We start from the raw sequence: 26153 nt of genomic DNA on the forward strand, positions 1-26153 counted from the left end.
AGAGAGAGAGAGAGAGAGAGAGAGAGAGAGAGACAGACAGACAGGAAACTGGAGAGAGAGAGAGAGAGAGAGAGAGAGAGAGATAGAAACGGAATAGATGAGAGAGAGAGAGAGAGAGAGAGAGAGAGAGAGAGAGAGAGAGAGAGAGAGACATGGAAACTAGAGAGAGAGAGAGAGAGAGAAACGGAATAGATATGAGAGAGAGAGAGAGAGAGAGAGAGAGAGAGAGAGAGAGAGAGAGAGGCATGGAAACGGAATAGTTTGATGAGAGAGAGAGAGAGAGAGAGAGAGAGAGAGAGAGAGAGAGCGCCATGGAAACGGAATAGATTGAGATTGTAGATCGGCTATTTTCAGAATGAAGTATGTCATACGTTGAAAAACGTTCTCTCAAACATGCATTTCAGGTTATCTTTACCATTTGCACATGTATTCATTGATACAGTCATGTTGTTTGCAATTCAACTTAAATGAAGTCTGCAAGTGAGGCTTGAACTGACGACCTTGAGATTGTGAGGCACTCATTTAAGGGAGACGCCATTGGACCAACAGACAAGGAACTGTGAAAAAGGAGATCACACAGATGATACAGTTTCACGCAAATATCTGAAAATCCTGGGTTTAAGTGTTTTTCAAACTGCTCAAAATTGCGGACAATCTAAGGGCGGAGCTTACTGGTCAAAGCGATAGATGTGTTCCTCATGAGTCAAGGCACAAGTGTAAGCAAGTTTCACGACTTTCGGCCAAACGAGGCATGACTTTTGCCTGTTTAAAGTTTGCATTTTCAAAAAATTGCTATAGCGCCCCCCTTTGGCCAATTGGAGTGAGATTGGTTTCAGTGATATTTGGAATGACTCTCTACATTACTGCAACGTTTCAAAGAAATGTGAGTCTTGCATGTTTGTGTTAGGGGCAGATGAATAATTTTCATAAAACTGCAATAGTTAAAATCTATGGAATCCTGGGATTTTGGAGCAATCTGCACGAAACGTTTAACACTTGAACTTTGGACCTCTGCCGACATAATGATGGGAGCGGATTTTCCATAAGTGAAAAAATGCAGAAGTTAGGAGCCAATGGCTGTTTTTCATATAAATCAAAATGGTGGGCGATCTAAAGGTCAGAGGTCAAAAGTCAGACCACAAAAGTTGTCGGGCATGAAGAGACGCATGTGTGTATTGAAGTTTCATGGTTGTAGGTCAAACAGGGCATGAGTTGTACCTGTTCAAAGTTGCCATTTTCAATTGAGTGCTATAGCGCCACCTTTGGACGAAAGATTGTGAGAATTATTTTTTTATCGTTTTTCATGACCATCTACCATATGGCCGAGTTTCGTAAAAAGCGACAGCACGGTTCAGCCAGAACTGCGAAAAGTGGCAGAAGAAGAAGAAGTGACAGAATACTGCCAATATCAAAACAGGTACAGAGCTGAGAGCTCTGTCCCTGTAACAAAAAAAGGATCAACCACTAGATGGTGCTCAGTAGCCTACATCCAATACCATCATAACGATTGAGAGATAGACAATTATCATTTTATTGATCCTACAGCCAAAAGTGGCAGCTTTTTTTGCATGTCATTACTAGTCCAAGGACGAGGTGGAATAAAAAAAAAAATACTTAATTAATTAATTATGAACACACTACACTAGCCCTGCATTACACCTCCTGGCAATGGCAGTTGGCCCTTGTTTGTTTCTACTCTTGGACTGGAATGGAGACTAGTAGCCTATTAAAAAAGTGTAGTAGCCATTGTTCAAATTTTATAAGACAAGTTGGCATTATAATGAATTGGACAACAATGTTTTTGGTTAAACCGGAGGGTGAATTAAAAAAAGGAGAATCAATTGGCATAACGAAAAAAAGGGGTAAAAAGAAACAGAACAAACCTTTACTTAGTAAAACATCTTCCACCACTTCCACTAGGTGAGCTTGAGCGTGGCCTTGAGCGTTGACAAGCATGCCATCTGAGTTGGCAAACTGTGGTGTGTGGTGTGGAATAGGCTATCATCACCTGATTCAGACCGTAGTGTGTGGAATAGGCTATCATCACCTGATTCAGACCGTAGTGTGTGGAATAGGCTATCATCACCTGATTCAAAGCGAAGTGTGTGGAATAGGCTATCATCACCTGATTCAAACCGTAGTGTGTGGAATAGGCTATCATCACCTGATTCAAACCGTAGAGTGTGGAATAGGTTATTATCATCACCTGATTCAATGCTCATCAATGGTAAAGGGTGCACACACACACACACACACACACACACACACACACACACACACACACACACACACACACACACACACACTCACACTCACACTCACACTCACACTCACACTCACACACACACACACACGTCATAGAGTTTGCAACCTGCAGAGGACACAAGAGGACACTGAACACATACAAGCTGTCTATGAACATCATCAGCAACTGTCACTCAAAGTGACTACTGGCCAATCACAGCGTGTCGTTTTCGGGCCTTGTCAGAATCTAGTTGTATGCACATTTAGTTTCACACTACAAGCTAATCTGATGATATCTGTGGTCATGATTAATGCTGCATAGATTTGTTTTTTAAGAAATGTCATTGGTTGGATGTTGACACTTTAACTTATCTCCTTTGAAACTGCATTTTGATATATTAATTACACTGAAATGAGTAATCAAAAACAAGAAGGTTTTTAGGTTTAGAAGGTTAATGAGGTTAGGGAATATTAACATGCTGTAGGGAATATGAATATTCCCTGGAGGATATTAGGGCGTATTCATATTCTCTGATGCAAAATGTAATAAATACTTCACTGCTGTGAGGTCAAATTCTTGAGGTATAGGCCTACTTATTTGTTATAGTAGACACTGTATGCAGGGGAAATAAATTTGTCCACTCTTTTATACCTTGTGACGTCAAGTTGAAGTAAAAACAAAAAAAACAAATACAAGATCAACCACTAGATGGTGCTTAGAACATCCAATACCATCATAACGATTGAGAGATAGACAATTATCATTTTATTGATCCTACAGATATTTTGCATGTCATTAATAGTCCAAGGACGAGGTGGAATGTCTGGTCGTGGAACATCCAGTAATTTCATCACTTGTCAACGTGTATTTTCCTGTCCCTGCTTACTGTCTTAGTTCAGAGAAATGAGTCCTTTGAGTGTGAGTCATGATTATAGAAACTCTCTCTCTCTCTCTCTCTCTCTCTCTCTCTCTCTCTCTCTCTCTCTCTCTCTCTCTCTCTCTCTCTCTCTCTCTATTGCTCCGGGGAGAACCTCCAGCAGTTGTTGGAGGTTGTCTCAGTGGAACTGGGGAAACTGAAATTATGGTTTGATCTAAATAAATTATCACTTAATATAAAAAAAAACAAAATTTATGATTTTTGGAAATAAAAAAATAGACTTAAATACACAGGTAGAGCTAATGATCGATAAAGTATTATTGGAAAGAGTTTATGAGAATTTGTTTTTGGGAGTTATAATTGACCATAAGTTCAGTTGGAAAGCCCATATTAAGCATGTACGGAACAAAGTGGCAAGGAGTATTGGGGTTCTAAATTATATAAAGCTAAACATATTTTAGATTATAACTCACTGTACACCTTATATAATACGTTAATACTGCCATATCTGACCTATTGTGTGGAGGTGTGGGGAAAAACTTATCAAAGCAACCTTCAACCATTATGTATAATCCAGAAAAGAGCAATAAGAATAGTACATAAGGTAGGTCATTATGAACATACAAACGCATTGTTCTTCAGGTCTAAAACACTAAAGTTTAGGGAACTAGTTCAATTTAAAACTGCGCAAATTATTTATAAGGCAAGAAACAAATTATTGCCGGGAAATATTCAGAAACTGTTCAAGGATAGGGAGGGGAGGTATGAACTGAGAAAGAAATTGAATTTGAAACATATTGGTGCCCACTACCAGTGGAGTAAAGTTATGGAATGATTTACCAGAGGATGTCCAACAGTGTAAAAATATAATACAATTTAAAAAAACAGTTCAAGCAGATTCTTTTGGACAAATATAAAAATGAAAATTGAGGGATTTATGGAAAACATAGCAATTTGTACAGTACAACATTTCACACAGTGTATGGGGTGAAACAGATACTAGTTATATGGGTGTGTATGTGTGTGTGTGTGTGTGTGTGTGTGTGTGTGTGTGTGTGTGTGTGTGTGTGTGTGTGTGTGTGTGTGTGTGTGTGTGTGTGTGTGTGTGTGTGTGTGTGTGTGTGTGTGTGTGTGTGTGTGTGTGTGTGTGTGTGTGTGTGTGTATACATGTGTATGTATGTATGTATATGTATGTGCATATGTAGGTATGTGAATATGTATATATTACATTGTGTAGGACACATAAGGATTAGGAAGTGTCGCTTGCTCGGTATGACATGATAATATGAATATATCGGTACATGGATATATATATAACAACTAGTCTTTGCTGGATTGAGGATGTGGCGGTATTGACGTCTGAATATATATGGAAAGTATATTTGAATGTGCGTATATGGGTATATGCGCGCATGCGGGTGTATATCTTACACACACTTTCACATATATGTGATGGTGTGGGTAAGTATGAAGTCATGAATGTAAATATTGAAACATATATATTTTTTGCTCTGATTAATACAAACTAATTAAGTAGTTTTGAATGTAAAAGTGGATCATTTTCAGTGGTCATACAATATGAATTTTGTAACTTCGAATAACTTTAAAAAATGTATGAAGGATAGGCATTAATAAGCTATGAGCTTCTGCCTATGCCTTTTCGATCTTACAGAATGAAGTAGTAAATTACAGTGTGTTATGTTTTGTGATTATGTTGATGTGGATCGAAATAAACTAACTAAACTAAACTAAAAACTCTCTCTCTCTCTCTCTCTCTCTCTCTCTCTCAGTCAGAAACAATACAGTGGCCCTCATTTATCAAATGGGCGTACACCAAGATCACCGCAATTGTCAGCATTTATCAGTCAGTCGGTTGCAGCCGTTAGATTTATCAAGGGTTTCCAAGGATGATTCCAGGGCTTGGATTTAAGGTGGTTTCTATGTTCCATTGATAAATGAGGGCCACAGTGTCCTCTCTCAATTCAATGTAAAGGGCCTTAATTGGCATTAGAAAACATATGTTTACACATAGCAGATCCCTCTCTCTCTCTCTCTCTCTCTCTCTCTCTCGCTAACCTTTTTAAACAATTGTTTTTATTGCAAATTTTGAAAAACACAATAAACATACTTTTTACAAATGTTTCTACCTTCCCTGTATGTTCTACCTGTATGCTACGATCTCACATGTGTTGTGAGCGTGTAGATCAGTTGTGTTCGCTGTTTGTGGTACAACAGCGTATGTAGGATTTGTCTGGGTCAACTCCTAAAACACCTACAGTACGTGTCTCTTTGTGCAGACGGTGCTTTTCAGACACATCGTTTGTATTGGAATGAATCTAACCAGTCACTTTGACACCAGTAAAACACACACACACACACACACACACACACACACACACACACACACACACACACACACACACACACACACACACACACACACACACACACACACACACACACACACACACACACACACACACACACACACTCGTCAGTGAACACATACAAGCTGTCTATGAATGTCGTCAGCAACTGCCACACAAACTGACTAAAGTATGCATGGCCTGATGATTCTGGTTTTACTTGTAGAGCTGGGCTGGCATTTATTCACAGCTGTCCATATAGCTCCAAATTAATCACATGAACAGAATGACTTCAAATGATTATGAATCTTCAGTTAAGGCGTAGGTATGGCGTAGGTATGTATAATGTATTAGCAACAAAAAACACGCTGCAAAGAGGATATCTCTGGGTTGGGATAATGCATCTCTGACATGCCTAATGCATGTGGAACATTCTGTAACAAGTTTTCATATGGGCTTTCATATGGGCTGACGTACCGTGTATCCGTATACAGTATATATAAGTCAGGGGGAAAAAGCAAGCGAAAAAGCCACTAGTCTGTTTGCGACCCTGTCAAAATATGCGTTCTGCACTTTCAATTGCTTTTGTATTTGATTATTTGATTAAAGGTATTTTTGTAGGTTTTTAAAAGCGATTGAAAACTGGTTTTAGCATATCTAAAGGTGCTAGACCATGAAACGCTTTAAAGGTTAGCAGTTAAATGATAAAATCAATCCCATAGTGACTGGCAGCCATGCAGTGAAGTGCAGCTAAACCAGACTTTCCTAGTCATCCTAACTCTGGTATATATGAGATCTGACTTTTACAGATCACAACCACAACACTATATTACACACATACCAGAAATGATAGGAAACCACTGCATTTCTGAGAATTGAGCATTGTTTTGTGAGCCATCACTCATCACTCATCAGCAACTGCCACTCAAAGTGACTACTGGCCAATCACAGAGTGTCTTTTCCGGGACTTGAATCTATACACGAAGACAACCAAAGTCATCTCATATTGTACATAACAACTGTTGTGTACAATATAATCATAACAACACTTTCAGCTTTGCTATTGATGCAGTTTACAACAGTCCAGTAGTCTATACAAATTACGCAAACAACATACTCTCAAGTCTCTCCTCAAAGCCAAAAAACAGAGAACTCATAATGAATTAATTGCTGTTTTGAAATATAGACTGTGGCCCCCAAAAGGTTTCCAGAAAATGTTCAAATACCAATAATAATGAAATAGCAGATGTACAAGCTCACAATGCATCGTGAGCTTGCAGATCTGCTATTTTCACACTATATTTGAAATAAGACTTAACTGGTTAATTCATAATGCACTTTCTCCCTTCCTAGAAATGTATTGCAGTCAAAAGAACAGATGGGTGGGCCGGGTGCATTTTCAGAGCAACTTTATTTTAATGATCAATCAATTGATTGTGTTCCGCTTTGGATCAATTTAATTACTTTATGTTACTATGTATCTGTATCACAATGAAAATTCACCAGTGGTGGAAAAATAACTCACATTTTTTACGTAAGTAAAAGTATCAATACTGCAATGTAGAAATACTCTGTTAAAGTCAAGTAAAAGTCCGGAATTCAAAATCTACTTGAGTAAAAGTACAAAAGTATTGGTATCAAATGTACTTACAGTGCCAAAAGTAGAAAGTACTTATTAGGCAGAATGTCCCATTTCACAACTTTTCAAATCTTTTGAAAATAGCTGAAAGCTCACAATGCGTTACATCGCGACACATTGTGAGCTCGTAGATCTGCTATTTTCAAATAGCCAAAGTTTATAGGGCAGAAGTGGTTAATGTATGTTTTGTAATAATAATCAAAATCTGTAACTAGTAACTACAGTTTTAAAATAAAAGTAAGTGGAGTAAAAGTACAATATTTGTCTCTGAGATGTAGTGGAGTAGAAGTAAAAGTATAAAAAATTGGAAATACTCCAGTAAAGTAAAAGTATCTCACAATTGTAGTTAATTACAGTACTTGAGTATTTGTACTTTCCACCACTGAAATTAACATACATTTTTCAAGGTTGTAAAGAAAAGATACCAAGACATTTTTTTCTTCTTAAATTTGTAAGTTATATTATGGTTAAATCTTAGAGGGGCCCCACTTGCAATCTCCAGTGGGCCCTGGTCCACAGGTTGAGAACCACTGATTTATATTGATGAGTACAACATTGACACTGACAGCGGTTCCAGAAAGACACAGACTGGAAATCTATGTGTGTGTGTGCGTGTGCGTGCGTGCGTGTGCGTGCGTGCATGTGCGTGTGCGTGTGCGTGTGCGTGCGTGTGTGCGTGCGTGCGTGCGTGCGTGCGTGCATGTGTGTGTGTGTGTGTGTGTGTGTGTTGACTTGACATTATTAAAGATGTGTACACTGGTTCATTCATACAGGTTATCTGTGGTAAACAGCTCACAGATCCCATCCCTCTCCAAGTAGGTGTTAAGACTGGCTGTATAGAGCACTGTTATTTTTGTGTTAGCACTTAATCAGTGGTTAAAGTGGCTCTGTATGTGTGCCCCCGCCAATATAATTTCCCCTAACCCTGTTCAGGGGTATGCAGATGATGTCCAGGTAGCCTCTCATCATGGGGCTGTAATAAAGAGCATGCTCTCCGAAACCGACTCCTTTTTGGAGTGGTCAGGATTTGAGGTAAAATAATCCAAATGTGCAGTACTCTATGGAACACGGAGTGGGGGAAATCAGTGGTACCACTCTCAAACAGATACAATACCTGATTTCACAATTTGCAATAAACCCCTAGTTCATTTTTCCAGTCCAGAAATGACAGTTTACTTTTCTTTATTGGAACAAGCCTTCATGATATCCTCAAAAACAGCTATTTTAACCCAACAAAATTAATTACCACCATTTTAGTTAATTCTGATGAAAAATAAATTACTTTTTACCTTCTATGGTATACGGGTCAATTTTGACCCTTAACACCACAGGGTGGTGTTAAGGCTATTTTTAATAATATTAACAATTTTAGTTAAAATTTATATTTATTTTGTATTTTTGTTTTGGAAGTGTGTTCTAATATTAGTCTGTTATAGCTAAATAACATCATTATCCATTGTCTTCATTATAGGAAATGTATTAATTAGTGAATATTAACATTTTTATAATTGAAAATGAGATATATTGAAAGATGAAACCCTAACCATAACCCAAAATAATATTTTATAAGTGTTTACATGGATATGAATGCATAACAAGTCAGCTATGAGGTGGGAGAAAAAAAAAGGAGAAAAAAATGAGTATTTTGGGCTGAGTTAAATCACAGGTCAAATTGGCCGCTAACACCAAAAGTGTATGCAGGTTTCTAACACAATGCAAGGGTTAAACGATCTGTGCTGCTGGGCTGAAGTTACCTTCGGTAGGGTCTAACTCTGAGGCGATAACTCTCTTGGAGGACTTTATATCTGACCCCAGTATCTCTGTCAGAGCATCTATGACTGTGTGGAACAGAACACCAACTTCTACTGACTAATGCCCGAGGTCGCTCCTATTCTGTCTCTCACTCTGTGTTAAAAAATGTTGCCTTAGACGAGTGCATTGTTGTCTTTACTCTGAAAGCGAGGTTGCAGGTTTTACTATCTAAACTTAACCTCTCCATCATGCTCCTCACTGTATACATCATGGTCATGAACAAATAGCTGAAACCATGTCCCACATCTTAAATGGGTGCCATGTATACAGGGGACTCTATATAAGTAGGCATGACAGAATAGTGGATTTGATATCAAAATATATCACTTCTATTCTCAGGTCCTCCATCATGCTGTATAAGCATTCTGCTGTGAAGCCGAGCATGTTTAACCTGTGTAATGATAATTCTGTGTTCTCTAACATACCAGCTAACACCCCTGATGTCATTGTTGATAACGAAAACCATAGGAAGGTGTTCATTCTCGAAGTCGGCTGTACTTTTGATTACAGCTTAGAGCCTTCCAATAACCAAAGTGCTGAAATATCATGAGCTAGAGCAGACCATCTCACAGCTAGGCTACAGATGTAAACTTGGGTTTTATCTTTGGTAGCCTAGGGCACGTGTACAAGTTGGTGGTGAGACGCCTTCAAATGGCCGGCCAAAAGGAGGGCCAAACAGTTAACAAGGTACTGCTCAATATCAGCTATAATAGGAAGCCGCTCAATTTGGAGGAGGCGTTGTTTCCTTTACCCATGATTGTTGTCTGCTGTGTTTGGCAAGTATGCCAACATTATTGTATGTAGGGTGGCCACCAGCAGAACCTCATAAAGGAGGACACTTTTGCCAGGCACGCTGTGCCCGGCAAAAGGCACAGCAAGAACCCCCAAAAGTATATGTATTATAGCCGCGGACCCCTTCCAAGATTATTCCATTTTTTTAAATCCCTTGATTTAGGGAGCCAAAGACCATTCATGAATATATATTTCATAATCTTTTTCCTTACATATTTTTTTCCCCATGTTTAGATTGTCTTTGTTTTAGGTTTATGTTGAATGAACTGTTCCTGAGTTAAATTGCAGAGGTGGACAAAGTACTCAACCCCAGTACTTGAGTAAGAGTACAGATACTCCTGGTCAAATTTACTCCACTACAAGTAAAAGTAGCTCAGTCAAAATGTTACTCAAGTAAGAGTAAAAAAGTAATTGCTTTTAAATATACTTAAGTATTTAAAAGTACATGCTTTTAAAAATACTTAAAGTACAAGTAAAGGTAAAAGTCCTGCAAGCACTGTCCTGTTGACAGTGGCAATTATGTCCTCTGTGTTAAATACCGATACTTTGGTTTTCTTGGCATATAGAGCTTGAGGCAGTTGAGGCACTCCATTTCTACTGCCAGTAGTAGTTCCCTTACATTCTCTGCTGTGTCTGAGACTCGGGCAATGTCATCTGCATAGTCGATGTCAGTAATCATGATGGGAGCTACTAGCTTATCAACCAATCAATAAATCAATTAATCAATCAATCAATCAATACAACTTTATTTATAGAGCACATTTTCACACCAACGTGCTGCACAGGTAAAAGCAAAGCAACAGGAGTCAGTCACACATGGAGCTAACTTTAAACTGAGACCGTCTGTTCTAAAAAAAATAAAAATAATAATAAATGCATGGAGTAACTGTCATGAAGGGCGTTTTGACTACAGTGATTACACATATTTTTTCACCAGCTCATAAGTAAAGAGGATGTGGTCATCCTCTTTACAAAGAGACAAAGAGGAAGCTGTTTTCTGCATTTGCATATGTACCCACACGCACAAGCATTAACTTCATCAGAACAAGATGACGCCGACATGCAAAGCGGCGAACTTCACCCTGTCAAAACAAGATGGCACAGAGACAGTTGACTTGCTTGGTCTCCATACAACCTTTGATTTCCTATACTAACACATCTCACCTGTGTGAGACATGACCTTTGACACAATCTAAATGTCTCAATAGAAGAGCAGGGAGACAAATATAACCGCCCCAATTGTACAAAGTTATATTGTATTAACATACTCTACCATACAGATTGGACAACATTACATTTTATTCATTAAAAAAGTTACATAGTGCCTCTTTAAGTAGATATCATGTCATTATTTTTTACAGTGCTTTTAAAAATACTTAAAGCAAAAGTAGAGGTACGTACATTTCTTAATTTTTATATCAATGAATTGCTGTAATGTTTTCACAATGAATTTATAGGACATTGTAACTGTTTCAGAGAAGTAACTCTCTGAAACCACCTGCACCTGCATACTTTTACTCCTGTAACAAAGAGGCGAGCGGAGGGCAAGCCAGAAAAACGGCTAGTGTGAGAGCAGAAGTGTGACCGATTGTATTTTAAGGAAGAAAAAATAAACAGCCAACCTAAAGGCATAAATACATATTTCAAGTGTGTGAGTGCGTGTGTGCGTGCGTGCGTGCGTGTGCCTGAAGTGCCTTAAGTATTTAGAATAGCAAACTTTTTTCCAGTGGTGGAAGAAGTACATAGTGGTATTAATACCACCATGTAGAAATACTCTGTTACAATTAAAAGTCTGGTATTCCAAATGTACCTAAGTAAAAGTACAAAAGTAATGGCAACAAAATCAATTTAAAGTACCAAAAGTTAGAGTACTCAGTACGCAGAATGTCCCATTTCACAAGATTTCAAAATGTATAAGAATCTTTTGAAAATAGCAGATCTACAAGCTCAGAACATGTCACAAATTGGCGCAGTATTAGCTTGTAGATCTGCCATTTTCAAATGGCGAAGTATAGGGCTGAAAGTGTTTGTAACAATAATCAAAATCTACAAAGTAAAATTAGTAAAGTTTTCTTTACATGTTTTTACATGTAGTGGTGGAAGTGATACTAAACTTTTACTTTCTCTTTCTCTCCGTCTTTCTCTCTCATGCAACTCATTGCATGAGAGAACTCAACATAGTTTTTTTGCTCTCCCTTTTTGACACTGTCTTCGATTGTGGGATTGTGGGCGATATAGAGAACAGTATCGCACAAAATGTGTGCTTTGAACATGATATGTGAAACCTTCCGCATGTAGAGAACAGGAAACAAAATGAGTGCGAAAGATGTGCTGTGGTTTTCACTGCCAGATGGACGGAACAAGCTTTTTCGATCTGGCAGCGTCAGGTTAACCACATTTAGGCTGGTGGTGATGTTTGTGTGTGTGTCACACTGAAAGTCTAAATGTCCCTTCAACAGACATTAAAATGTCACACACCAACATGTTTCTTTTTCTTTTGAGTCATGTCTTTTTTCCACTCTCAGAATTCCCTTGTTTTACTGAAAATGGTCAATTATAAGGATCTCGCCAATTCACTTTAAGTTCCGAATCACATTTATGTATGTATTTATTTAGTTAGTTAGTTCATTTTTCCAGTCCAGAAATGACAGTTGTCAAAATTCTGATGTTTGTGAGTGTTGGTGATATATAACTGGAGCTACTGTAGCAGCTCTGTGTGTGGGGTGTAGAGAGCACAGGATGTGGTGCAAGGGGAGCCTGTAGAGAATCGTAGCATAACTGAAGACAGTGCAGGCAGGCTGTAGACAGTGCAGGCAACTGTAGACAGTGCAAACAAATTCTCATTCTACTGCTTGGATACCAAAATGTGGAATACCCTGACACCAAAAGATGTAAATCACTGGTTTCTTTCAAAATGTGCATTAGAATCGATTAGAAATGACAAATGTGCCTCATTCAACCTAACCAAAGCGTAGCTTCAAAACAGCACATTAGTCCAGGCATTTTATGCAAAAATGGGGGTCAGCCTCCCACTAATTGCAACAAAACCAAACTCTGCTGATTTTGCATCCTTAGTAGGTCCTGAATGACAGAAAAAAAAGTTGCAAGGAATTGTATGAAGGGAAAGTTTTGAAAATGGCATAAGTATGACCCTAACAAAAACGCTATTTAGCCCTTTTAGTATAGGCAGAACTTCAGAAAATGTGCGTATTTAAAGTGCTGAAGGTAAATTTATGGCATACGTGTTTTTAAGGGGTATTAAGGGGTTCTGAATCCAAATCAGCTGTATGCACATTTCAAAAATGGCTGCCAATTCCTCAAAATGTACCATTTAAAGACGGTGCATGGCCACCAGTCATAGAGTTAAACATAATAGAGAGGGCACCGGATATCCCCTCCCATCCATTTGCATTGAGTTGCTCACCCAGCGCATGGGCCGAAATCACTCCTTCTTCCGGGTTGGAAACGTATTGGAAAATGTGATGGGCGAGGCCTATTTGGCCCCATGGGCTCGTTCATATACAGTGGCCCCACCTGCAATACCATGAATGGCCAGCATGTCCATTTGACTTCAATGAAACCACTGGGTTCTATATTAAAAACATATATTTCTGTAGAAGCTTGGTAAATTTAGCTTATAGGTTAAGGTTTTCATAGATGGGGAATCCACTGCCACATTCTGATTTGAGATCAAATGTGAGGAAATGGCTTAAAACTCATATTTATTGTGACAATTGTCATTTATAGGGGTTATTACAAAAAACGAATTCCTTACCAAGAAATGTCTTCACCAATGTGTTTGTAAAAGTGTCTGGCAAGACTTAAAAAAGACAGAAAGAGAGAAAACAATTCAATTCCTCTAGGGGCAGTGCTTCCAGAACAATTGGTTGAGACCCATTTTGGGTCACAGACCCATTTCTATAGGTTGCGAGTAAAAATCTGCAATTATTTCACAAGTAAAACATTTTTGAAAATAATTTCAGTAAACACTTATGCATTGAAAAACGTACAAGAAATCATGAAAATAGCAGATCTACAAGCTTGCGATGTGACGCATTGTTCACTTTTCCTGCTCATCACAAACCCATTTTTTGGTGTGAAAATATATATTGCTGGGTACATGTAAAAGTTGCTTTATTAGTTTATTTAAATACGAGATTCTACTCCACAATGTCAATTGCCTCAGGTCATCTACTATAGGGCCTGGTACCTCTGGAAGTGAGGGGTGGGTGTGGAGGTAAGGGGGGGGGGGGGGTGGGGGCTGGAAGTACAGGGGGTCCTGGGTTGTCCCTCTCTCCCCTGTACACATTTGATAAGCTCCAGATTTTAGGACTGAGCTTGGCCATCAGGTGTATGGGGAAGATGGTCTCCTCAGTGGGGATACAGTGAAGAGATATGGCCAGGGGCGGACTTAAGGATCTGGAGGCCCCAGGCGAAAGGTAGTATGAGGGCCGCCTCCACAGATTTTTTTTTTTTACAGAATAGATGTAATTTCCAGTATTCTGGTGTATTTTGGGAGTTTGATACTTTTTTCAGGCTTTACTAACATGGGATCCATTAAAAAGCTAAAAGTAGGCCTACAGAAATGTATTTTATTTTTTTCATGAGGCCCCATAACTCTTGAGGCCCCAGGCGGTCGCCTAACCTTGCCTACAGTTAAGTCCGCCACTGGATATGGCCCCTTATGGGCCTGAGGGGACAGTGTAGAACTGTCAGAACCTACAGTGTCTACTGGGTGTCTAGGCAGGGGTGTCTCTATTATCCTAGTGTAACCAACCTCCAGGCCCATAAGGGGCCACGTCCCTGCTGCTATCTGACAGACAAGCATTGCTTTCCGTATGCACCTATGCTCTATGTTTTTGTTCTGGAGTTGTTGTCAGTCTAATTGTAGAACACTGTCTTTGAATCGTTCAAATTGTCTCCCTTTGTCACAACACAAATTGCACAGCCGTTCCAACTGAAATGACATCATGCTCAACACACAGGATACAAATATGCATTTTTCATTTTTGTCTCAACAATACCTCAGATTTTTCTTCCACCACTGTTTGTAACTGAGGCTTATTGGACCCTTTTGGATTTAATGTGTGCGTGTGTCATTGACCGTGTAGCTGCTGTGATTTGCATAATACATGGGCTCTTTTATTTCCAATACAAGTAACTGTAAAATCCAACACACTGTTGGTGAAATAGAACACTGTCTTTGTAGTATGTGTGTATGCTGCACTACGTGGCTGGGCCACGTGTCTTCCTGTCTGGCGTGGTGCTTGCGTGTTAGAGTTAGTCACTGCCATAATCTACTATCATCTCATCATTGCTGTGCTGAGATGGTCTTAAGTTTTGATGGATACTATTTTAAATATCGATGGACAGAAGCGCACCTAATTGTATGGACACATGCCTGTTAAAAACAGGTAGGTAAATGGGTATGTTATATTTCTACCTTTTACGATGGAGTAAAATCTAACTTTTTATTGATTTGAAAGAAGGGAAAGAGGTGGGTAGTTGTACAAGTTATGACAGCAACGGGATCAGGTCTTCAGAATACATTACGGTTGATGAACATATTTCACTAAATGTCACAACATTTCAAAGTAGAAATACATTTAAATAAAAAATAGACATACATTTGAAAAAACTAAACTGAAAAATAAAAAAATGGAATAAAAATACAAAATAATTGTAATCATGTATACAAAACATTCTTAAGTAAAAAATACATATTATTTAGTGATGTGCTTTTATTTGAGATAAAGGGTGTTAATATGACTTATTTTTTACAGTTTTACTTTACTCTTGCCCCCAACCACTGTCCAACAACTGCCCAACAACTGCCCCGTCACGGGGCAGTTGTAACACTGTGACTCATTGCATTCAAATTAATATTTTAGCCATGTCCTTATTAGTGATAGCTTAAAAATGGTATTATTAATTAGGGCACATATATATGTTTCTTATAACAAAAGATGACTAGGATATTTCAAGTACTCTGTGAATTATGAAGGCAAATACAAAAAGTGTTACTTTTGTCCCCGGTCTCCCCCTACAAGCATAATATTTAAATCAATAATTTAAAAAACTTAACAAAGAATGAGACAATAGTTTAATATGAATTATAAAGGTTAGATCAATTCTGACTATCTGGGTAGAAAAGTGTTTATCAAAAATAATTGACTTTAAAAATACTAATGTTATCATTCAATTATTTTGGCTACATTTTGGCCACTTGGTTTTAAAATAATAATTACTAAAGAAAGTAGAGCGTTTTCTCAGCTATCAAGATATTTTCAAGATTTGATATCGACTCAATAGCTCCATCTGTCTGGTTGATCAAGAAAACATGGTTGCCCACCTCCACAGGTTGGAGGTTGACACTCCTAAACTAACAGCACACTCTCGTGGCTGAAAGCCATAACCAGGCCAACACATCTACATGCAAATGCATAATTCGAATGCAACAGTCAGTGTGAAGTAATATTCTTTAAAACACACATGGCTATGGGTTGCATTTGGGAGACGGTTTGTATACAGGGATATCTTTCGTGTTTCTGTCCAAGCGCACAATTATAAAAATAAATAAATACTGAAGGCATGTTATTTCAGACAAATTGCTTTTATACAGTATATTACGGTAAATGTCTGCGTGAATCCGTGACGGCTGTGCTACGTCACACACCGTAAAAGGAAATACCTGTAAAAAACAAAAATGGCCGTCAGAGGCACTACTGATTTAAAGGTAGGCCTAATATAACAAAATGTTTGATATTGGGGCCAAGTACTTATTGATTCTATTGTATTATACTATGATAGTGGGATGAAGAGTCAATTGACACTTTTCCCCGGGTCCTATGTTCCCCACTTTCCTAGGGAGAGCGGGGAACATAGGACCTAACCTAAACCTAACCCTAACCCTAACCTTAGTGGGGGAACATAGAACCCGGGGAACATAGGGATGACCCCCTAAGATGCATCGCAATGCAGATGTGGATGACGACTGCATCGATGCTGTGACATTATGTAATCAATTACAGTTTAAAGTATATTCCGCATCTCATTGAATCGTGACGTTACGTTACGCTACATGCTAGGCTAAAACGATACCAGTGTAAATAGCGGATCTACAAACCTATCGACGAGCTCACACCAAGCGAACAGATCGACAAGCTCCACAACACATCACATCACAATGTGATGTGTTGTGGTGAGTTACCTGCTTTCAACCACCTGTTGTCTTCCTTCGCTTCTGGGTCTTGTCTCATAACTGTCCTAGACAACAGTGACCACAGAAACCATGGCCTGCTAAATGCCTAAACTGTTAACTGTAACTGATGTTATTTTGTGCGTTTTAAACATCTGAAAGGGTTTCAAAACAAAGGGTCCTTTGCTAAACTCTGACACAAAGCATTTCCTCTCATATGTATTTGAGTATATAATGATATTTTTTTCCTCAAAAGTTATATGAGCTCAGGTCAATGAGGCCAGGCTATAAGTTCTAAATATAAACGCAGTCACGCTTAGCAGAAATACTTTTGATAAAAACATCTACTATAACATCAGCTGATAATATATGTAAAATGATGAATGCATAAACAGAATTAAAGATTGTTGACTGTGAACACAAGTAGGAAATGTCTACAAGGATTTAATACTAAAACATATGTTTTATGTTTCTGCAGCTCTCAATCCAGTGTGTTGACAACCCATGTGGATATCCTGGTGTTGTAGTGAATGAAGAGAAAACATTTCCCCTGTCTGTGGTGAGTTACAGTGGGGGGAGGTGGGGGTCCCAGATGAGTAAAGTGACAATTTAAGGACGTTTAAGACCTTTTAACCCGTTCAATCCCACCGGTTACAATAGTGACCGTTCTTAATTTATTAGGCTATAAAATGTTACCGAATGATTCCTTGAATGCATTTCCAGCAAATATTGAAAAATAATACAAGATAAAGGGTCTCAATGAAATATGTGCAGTGTCACATGTTTACTTTAAATTGTCACATGACCAGAGCTGTTTACTTCCTGTCTGCATCAAGAGGAGAGGATGGCATCATCAAAGCCCCAAAAGAAAAGGTTAGTAAAGTATCTTAACATAAAGATGGGACAAAGATTTTTGGTACACATCTTGTTTAAGGTGTCTAGTATTGGTGTATGCCTTTGCAATTACTCAAATTTGTTCATTGTGGTCATAAAACTAACAAACATGTCAACGGCAACAATAGTGACCGGTGGGATCATTTCAGTATGGTCATAAAACTAACAAACATGTCATGTCAAACATGTGTGGGATAATTACCATGGTTCTCAATGTGGGGTCCGCGGACCCCTGGGGGTCCGTGACGCATAGCCAGGGGGTCCGCGAAATAATTCGCGGACCCCTGGGGGTCCGCGACACATAGCCAGGGGGTCCACAAAATAATTTCACAGATTAGTATTATTTTTATTATTATATATTTCTTATAATTATTTTTTTGTGGGGGGCTAGTGAAAGTTACAAGAGTTCTTACTGTATGGTGTGTGTGACATTGTATCTTGCTATACACATAATACACATAGCTAATTATTCTCCTTCTTCTGTGTTTTCTTTTAGTTTATCCCTGGCTCAAGTTCTAGATATGTTGGATGAAAATGAGCTCCCAGTCCCATGCAACATTGCAGTGATTCCTCAAAGTGAGAAAGATGCTGTCCTCAGTGATTGTGATAGCGATGGGTCAGACATAGACTATGAGGGGCAAACAGGCCATTTGCCAGCCAGGCTGTTGAATGCACATGCTGAACTTATGCAAGTAGATGAGTGGAACGATGACCTCATCACCACACCCCTTTCCCCCATCCACCATACCTGCTCTCCCACACCCCACCATAACAATGAAAGCCAGCCAGAAGACTCAGTGGCCACTAGCCACCAGAGGGGCCAGTCAGAAGACTCAAGGGCCACTAGCCGCCGTAGGGGCCAGCCAGAAGACTCAGCGACCACTAGCCGCCAGAGGGGCCAGTCTGAAGACTCGAGGGCCACTAGCCGCCGTAGGGGCCAGCCAGAAGACTCAGCGGCCACTAGCCGCCAGAGGGGCCAGCCAGAAGACTCAGCGGCCACTAGCCGCCAGAGGGGCCAGTCAGAAGACTCAAGGGCCACTAGCCGCCGTAGGGGCCAGCCAGAAGACTCAAAGGCCACTAGCCGCCAGAGGGGCCAGCCAGAAGACTCAGCGACCACTAGCCGCCAGAGGGGCCAGTCAGAAGACTCAAGGGCCACTAGCCGCCGTAGGGGCCAGCCAGAAGACTCAAAGGCCACTAGCCGCCAGAGGGGCCAGCAAGAAGACTCGGCGACCACTAGCCGCCAGAGGGGCCAGTCAGAAGACTCAAGGGCCACTAGCCGCCGTAGGGGCCAGCCAGAAGACTCAGCGGCCACTAGCCGCCAGAGGGGCCAGTCAGAAGACTCAAGGGCCACTAGCCGCCGTAGGGGCCAGCCAGAAGACTCAAGGGCCACTAGCCGCCAGAGGGGCCAGTCAGAAGACTCAGCGGCCACTAGCCACCAGAGGGGCCAGTCAGAAGACTCAAGGGCAAAGCTAGATGTGGTCAAAAATAAAGATAGAGTGTTCAAACCTTCAAAGAGGCCTACCACCGCTGGTATTCCAGAACACATAGTATACAGACCAAATGCTGCAGAATGTGTGAAACAAAGCTGCCCCAACCCAATGGATCTTTTCCTACTGATGTATCCACCCACCCTAAGAGAAATCACTGTTGAAATGTCCAACCTCTACTCCACCCAGACCAAGGGCAAGCAGCTGAATCTGAGTATGGATGAGCTCCTCACCTTCTATGGGATCCTCATAACAAGTGGGTACAGCACTGTACCAAGAAGACACATGTTCTGGTCAACTGACAGTGATGTACACAATGAGGTCATTTCAGATGCGATGCGGAGAAATCGCTTTGATGAAATAATGGCCTCAGTTCATGTGGTTGACAACACAAAGATCACTGATGACCCATTTTTTAAGGTTAGACCAATCTTCTCTGAGCTCAATCAGTCGTACAAAGTCATGCCATTTCAGGAATGGCTGTCAGTGGATGAGAGCATGATCCCATACTTTGGCCGACATGGATGTAAACAATTCATCAAAGGTAAACCAATTCGTTATGGTTACAAGCTATGGAGCCTTGCCTCATCCAGTGGATACATGTACCACATGGAGCCATATGCTGGATCGCACACTCTTCTCCCTGACACAGGGCTGGGTCAGGGACCCAGCGTTGTCCTCGGTCTGGCAGAGCAAGCTCAGGTGCCTCAAGGTTGCAAGTTCATCCATGACAACCTGTTCACCACACTTTCACTCCTCGATGAGATGACAAAAAGAGGATATGGGAGCTCTGGAACGGTAAGGCAGAACCGCCTGTTTGACGTCCCATTCACACCACAGAAGGACTTCATGAAGCTGCCCCGGGGAACCACTGAAGTACTCTGCCAAGGAGAGAAGCTGCTCGTCCGTTGGAAGGACAACAGTTGTGTCACAGTGGCAAGCAACATGGAAGAAAAATACAGTGAGACGACCATCAATAGATGGAACAGGGAGCGACGTGCCATTGCGAAAGTCAAACAACCAACGTGTATCAGCATATACAATAAGCACATGGGTGGTGTAGACCTTCATGACCAACAGGTTTCAAGATACCATATTTCAATCAGGTCGAAGAAGTGGTGGTGGCCCATCTTTGCATGGTCTCTCAACAGTGCACTTGTGAACAGCCACCTCTTTTACCGAGATGTCATCGGAGGGACCATCGACCTGCTAACCTTCTCACGCATCGTCGCACAGTCTCTTATGCAAAGGTTTGGCACGAAACCACTGAGCCACGGAAGGAGATCTCTAGTGGCTGCTTCTGTTGAATATCAGGCAAGATATGATAATGCTTCGCACTGGCCAATAAACACAACGCAGCGTTTCCACAGATGCCGTCGTTGTGACAAACGCACTACCTATGCATGTGAGAAATGCAAGGCACCACTACACATTGAGTGCTTCAAGATGTACCATCAAGTGTAAGAGTGAATGAAAAAGTGTCTTTACTTGAAAACATGTTCTAATGGCTACCTCTAGCCTATTTGATTTTGTTGTTCAGTCAGTGTAAGCCTCTGCTTAAAGTATGTTCAAATGACTACCTCTATCCTAAATGTTCCATTCACATTAGCGTATTCAATGTTAGTGAATACTACCCTAAACCTGAATGTGTTAAAATGTATGTTGCACTGAAGTAAGTTGCACTAAAGTTACAATGTTGAAATACCTGAATGATTGTTGTTTTTGTCTTTGCTCTCAATATTCATATTGGTGCCCTCAGTATTCATATTGGTGTCGTATAAGGCTTTTTAGTCTGAAACTAGAAAAAGTGCTCCTCGGAGCACAGGTCTCCACCAGGTCAGGTACGTTATTGTGGCCTCCTGGTGGCGCTATAATAGGCCAAAGTCAAAAGGGTGCCATTTCTTCTTAGGCCTTTCACGGCAATCGGACACTGCATTCATGATTTGAGGCATTTTGTGCCAAAAAGGTGTTTTGCTAAATTAGACCTGCTGGTGGCGCTATAACAGGCCAATGTGAAAAGGGTGGAAAATCTGACAGATCTGGGTTGATCACATTACTATAGAGATACTGTGTACCGTTTTGCATGACGGTTGGATAAAATCTGTAGGAGTAATATTAAAAAATGGGTTTTGCACAAATCGGCCTCCTGGTGGCGCTATAACAGGGCCATGTTAAAAAATTGGGGCAGAGGTTCTGAATTGGCATCCAGGGAGTGTGTGTGCACAGTTTCGCAGTGACCGGTCCAACGGTGCCAGAGATTAGCTGTCCGCAGACCGACAGGACACACGGACGGACGGACAGACAGGGGGCAAAACATACTCTCTTGCCATGCCTTGCGGCCTGGCGGAGACAAAAATGTTCACACTACTACAATGTGAACATTTGGTGTCAATGCTGGGAGTCCCAGTGTCATACTTTTAAATATGGTAATAAACTGGCCTTTGGTGTAAGATTTTCATGACTCTGTAGGATAACTATATTTACTATACACTCTTTAAATGGTTGATACAACACATTATCCCACCGGTCACAATTGTGACCGGTTATAAAACACACTTTTTCACCTACTTTTCCATTAAAAAATCTAAAAATGATGATTGATTATTTCAAAGGGTTACTAATGACACAATATTTGGATGTTTTTATGTCTGGGAAAAATTCGGGATTAAACGGGTTAATACCTAAAAAGAAAAAAGAAAATAAATGAAAAGAGACTATTACTACATCAAAAGGTATCAACAAACTATACTACACTAAAAAAAACTGGTCAAACATTGGCCAAATTGTCAAATAACATAAGAAAGAGGCAAACATTGTGAAAATAGCTGATCTGAACTTATAGATCGGCTATTTTCACAATATTGATCTGTGGAAGAGAGTTGGGAGGGGGGGGGGGGTTCGAAGTTCAAATATGATTATTTTGGGGAGTAGCGGCCTCAAAAGGTTGAGAACCACTGGTTTAAAATACACATGCATATAGTACATAAAATACACAATCAGCCTGTGTGTGTGTGTGTGTGTGTGTGTGTGTGCGTGTGCGTGTGCGTGTGCGTGTGCGTGTGCGTGTGCGTGTGCGTGTGCGTGTGCGTGTGCGTGTGTTTGCGTGTGCGTGCGTGCATTTAATTTGGGGTGTATTTTGTGTGTTTACCAACTAGGAGGTCAGTGTCATCGTCTTTGGTGATGGACGAGGCCATCCAAGGTTAGTAGATTTGTACCACTGTATTACTTCTTGCAATTATATGTATTACTTTTTAAGGAAAAGAGAGAAAAAAAAAGATGTTTTACAATACAATACAAAACAAAACAATAAAATTGAACCAAACAAAACAAAATCAAACTGTAAACCACACAGTATAGTATACGAGTTGTGCTGTACAGGTGGTGGTTTCAATATATGATCATGCATGTATTGTAGACCGTTCCAGTTCTCTCATGGTGTATGATCATGTATTGCAGCTCAGTAAGAGCGTTCCAGTTCTCTCATGGTGTATGATCATGTATTGCAGCTCAGTGAGAGCGTTCCAGTTCTCTCGAGGACAACATGAAGATGTCCCCATGGAGGTGGATCCACCAGACACTGGAGATGGAGATCATTCACACACAGAGTGAGTGTCACCTCACCTCACACACTTCTCTGATTTACACCCTGCACAGCAGCAAGACGTTGCTCATTTATGTCCGTCCATCATGAAACTATTAAAACATATCTGAAGCCAACATGTCTGTGATGAGAGATTACATGATACATTTTGCTATAGTTAACATCATTCAGTCCTTCTGACCCATAGAACACATAGAGATCACCATAAGACAACATGACCACAAACACACTGTATACCACACTAATTAAAACAAAAATAAATGCAAAACATATCTTACCTATGTATTTATAGGTATTGTGTTACATTGTCTTTTTTTCAGTGACATGGAAGTTGACCAGTGAGTGATGCCAGTTATCATGAGGTAAGCAAGACATCATTTGTGGTGAATAGGCTCCATGCAGCGTAATATTGTTCCATAACAACATTCGACCAAACCCCGCCCTGCCGTGCTGCGATTGGCTGAATACAAAAACGAGAAAACAAGGACTCCGCCCCCAGAGGGAACGGTGGGGGCGTTTACAGTCTAATACATTGGTTCTCAAAGTGGGGTCCGAGGACCCCTAGGGGTACTTGAGGGGGTTCCAGGGGGTCCCCAGCTAAATGATGGACAGGAACCAAATGGACCCTTATGGTTCTGTAACTCTGAGAGTTAAATTAACATTGATTTTACAATATGAATTGGGGTCCCAGAGGTATAAATGCCATTAAATGGTGGTCCGTAGCCTAATGCATGTTAAACTGGGGGTCCTTGAAATTAAAATGGTTGAGAATCACTGCTAGAGAGCCATAAAAACCTTCTCTTATTGGGGTACCTGGCTTATCTCTTCAAATGGGGGTCCGTGGGGTAATAAGCGTCTATTTGGGGGTCCTTGACATGAAAAAGTTTGAGAACCACTGGTCTAATACAGACCAAAACCCTAGTATTGCAACAGGATTCGTGGCGTGCCTCACTAGGCGTTAGGCTGCCGACCCCCAGGCTCGAGTACAACTGCAGACAACTTTTTTTTGGCTAATAAAGTATAGTTTTGGACCGGACCGCGACGGAGGGGCGCAGTCTCAAGCAAACTTGAGCCACGAGAGGCACCACCTCGTGCCGAACGTTGCGAAGTTCGCTTTGAGCCTACTCAGCCCCGTCCGAGTTATGTACCGATAGGCACAGAATAGTAAATGATGTTGTGGGGACTGCGTTTGCCCCAACTGTCACTCAAAGTGACCACTGGCTAATCACAGCGCGACTTTTCGGGTCTGGGGCGGGTCTTGGCAGAATGTTGTTACGGATCACTATCACGCCTCTATGCACAGCAGCCATATTGTGAAGACATTCACAGGTGTTGCCAATGATACTAATGAATTAAGGCTCTGTTCCATTCCGGTCAAACAGAGTCAGGGTGCTGATATACTTTAATAGAAAAATAATCACTTGCACAGAATTTATTGACAGAAAGTAGCTCATAACATGTCTACGGTGGATTTTTATGAAACAAAAACTTTGCAGATAGAAAGAGGATAATTCAAGCTTTCCGTACAGCTGCCATGTTGGCGCGTTTAACGTTGTTTAATACAATCAGATAGGACTTTTCTGTTTGGATGGATGGGCTGTCAAGGCCAGAAAGTCTTTTTTTGCCACTCAGTAGGCGTTCCCGCATAACCTCCGGCCAGGTACGATGATGTCACATTCATAGCCTCTGTAGAATATATTGTATGTAATACTGTTGATTGCTGACCTGTCCGAATGGACAGGTCTCTCTTGAGAATGAGACCTTAGATCGTTCACAGTTGATCATTCTTAGTTGTATTTTGATTCATCCTTTGTTTATAGCCTACTTAAATATTCACCATGTAGGGGTGTTTGGTACTTTTTGTTTGGTTTATCCAGTTCCTTGTTTTTTCCTGTTTTTTATTAGTCAAGGTAAGTAGGTTAGTACCAGGGCGTAGCCACGGGTGGGCATAGGTAGGCCTGAGCCCACCCATTTGTTTTTTCTGCCCACCCAAAAAAAAAGAAAATATATATAACTTTTTTTTTTTTTTTTTTTTAAGCCATTTTGATAACAGTTAGGTATCCGAAATCCGTCACAAACCCGCAAAAAAAGTATAAAAAAACGCAAAAAATCACACAATTTTCTGCTGGCCACACTGCGTGCGCGTGCATGTGTGCATGTGTAACCCTAACCCAGCCTTCTACAAATCATTGGGGCATTTTGGTCAAATGTACTGATTTGCACTGGTCCATTTGTTGCTTTGTTTCTTCTCCATGCACAGCTCACCTTTTCATCTGTGTCTCTGTCATGTCTTTTACAGCAACCGTCATCATCATCATCAACAACAACAACAATAACATTCCATTCTCTTCCATTGTGCTTGTGATCTTATTAATGATTTTTAACAGTTTTTTTGGCAGTCTCTACAGAATACCATAAACTAATCTTTCACATGTTGCTTCATTATTATTTTAAATGGGTTTGACACTCTCTACTGCAGTGTGGGGTCCGGGTTCCTTGAGGTTTGGACCTTGTTCAATTGTTAGGTAACTGAGTATTTAGAAAAGCGCTATATAAATTGCATGTATATCATATTATTATTATTAGTAATAAGTAAGTAGTTGAACAGCAGAAACAGACCAGAATATCTCTGGACCGTGTGGTGCTGTGGTTCTCAAACCTTTTCATGTCAAATTGATATGTATTTGGCCGTGGACCCCCATCTGAAAAGGTTTTGAGCCAGGGATCGCCAGAAGAGAAGATGATAGATATTTTTCAAAAATAATTAGCAGACGTACAAGCAGCAGTGCGGTACAAAGTGATGTGAGCTTGTCGATCTGCTATTTTTTAATATCCAACATATAAGTGGATAGAGTGGTTAAAATGTGATGTGATGCTATATTAACTGCTTTATCTGGGGACCCCCTGGAACCCCCCAAGGACCCCTGGGGGTCCCTGAACCCCACTTTGAGAACTACTGGTGGTGAGGACATACCTCGTTACAGTGTGATTCTACTGCCCCCATGTGGTACAAGAAAACCAAATCATCATAAAATAATCCAGAAAATTGGTATCCTGGCCTGAAAGACAGGGAGACAACTGTTACTGAACAAGCACTCTAGCAATGGTTGCTATCAGAATATAGAGCTATTTAACACATAACCACGTACTGCATAAATACCTAACTACAACATGGTGCTGGTCATAGGCCAGTTATAGCACCACCATGAGGGCGATTTCAAACAATTTAGGTGGCATTTCTT

General features: G+C 40.4%; 1 long non-coding RNA gene across 4 annotated transcripts; it reads left to right on the forward strand.

Annotated features, from left to right (window-relative positions):
- The first annotated feature begins 15032 nt into the window (after nucleotides 1–15032).
- On the forward strand, nucleotides 15033–25645 carry LOC311037596. 4 transcript variants are annotated; one of them, XR_014599981.1, is made up of 6 exons: nucleotides 15033–15157; nucleotides 17408–17488; nucleotides 22466–22509; nucleotides 22817–22915; nucleotides 23232–23273; nucleotides 25211–25645. It is a non-coding gene; the product is annotated as an uncharacterized lncRNA (long non-coding RNA). The 4 variants fall into 4 exon arrangements; XR_014599982.1 differs by having other exon boundaries at nucleotides 15039–15145; XR_014599983.1 differs by lacking the exon at nucleotides 17408–17488 and having other exon boundaries at nucleotides 15041–15145.
- Nucleotides 25646–26153: the final 508 nt, after the last annotated feature.

Source organism: Gymnoscopelus microlampas (genome assembly GCF_963454915.1).
Source record: "Gymnoscopelus microlampas genome assembly, chromosome: 21".
In the NCBI taxonomy this organism is placed as follows: domain Eukaryota; kingdom Metazoa; phylum Chordata; class Actinopteri; order Myctophiformes; family Myctophidae; genus Gymnoscopelus; species Gymnoscopelus microlampas.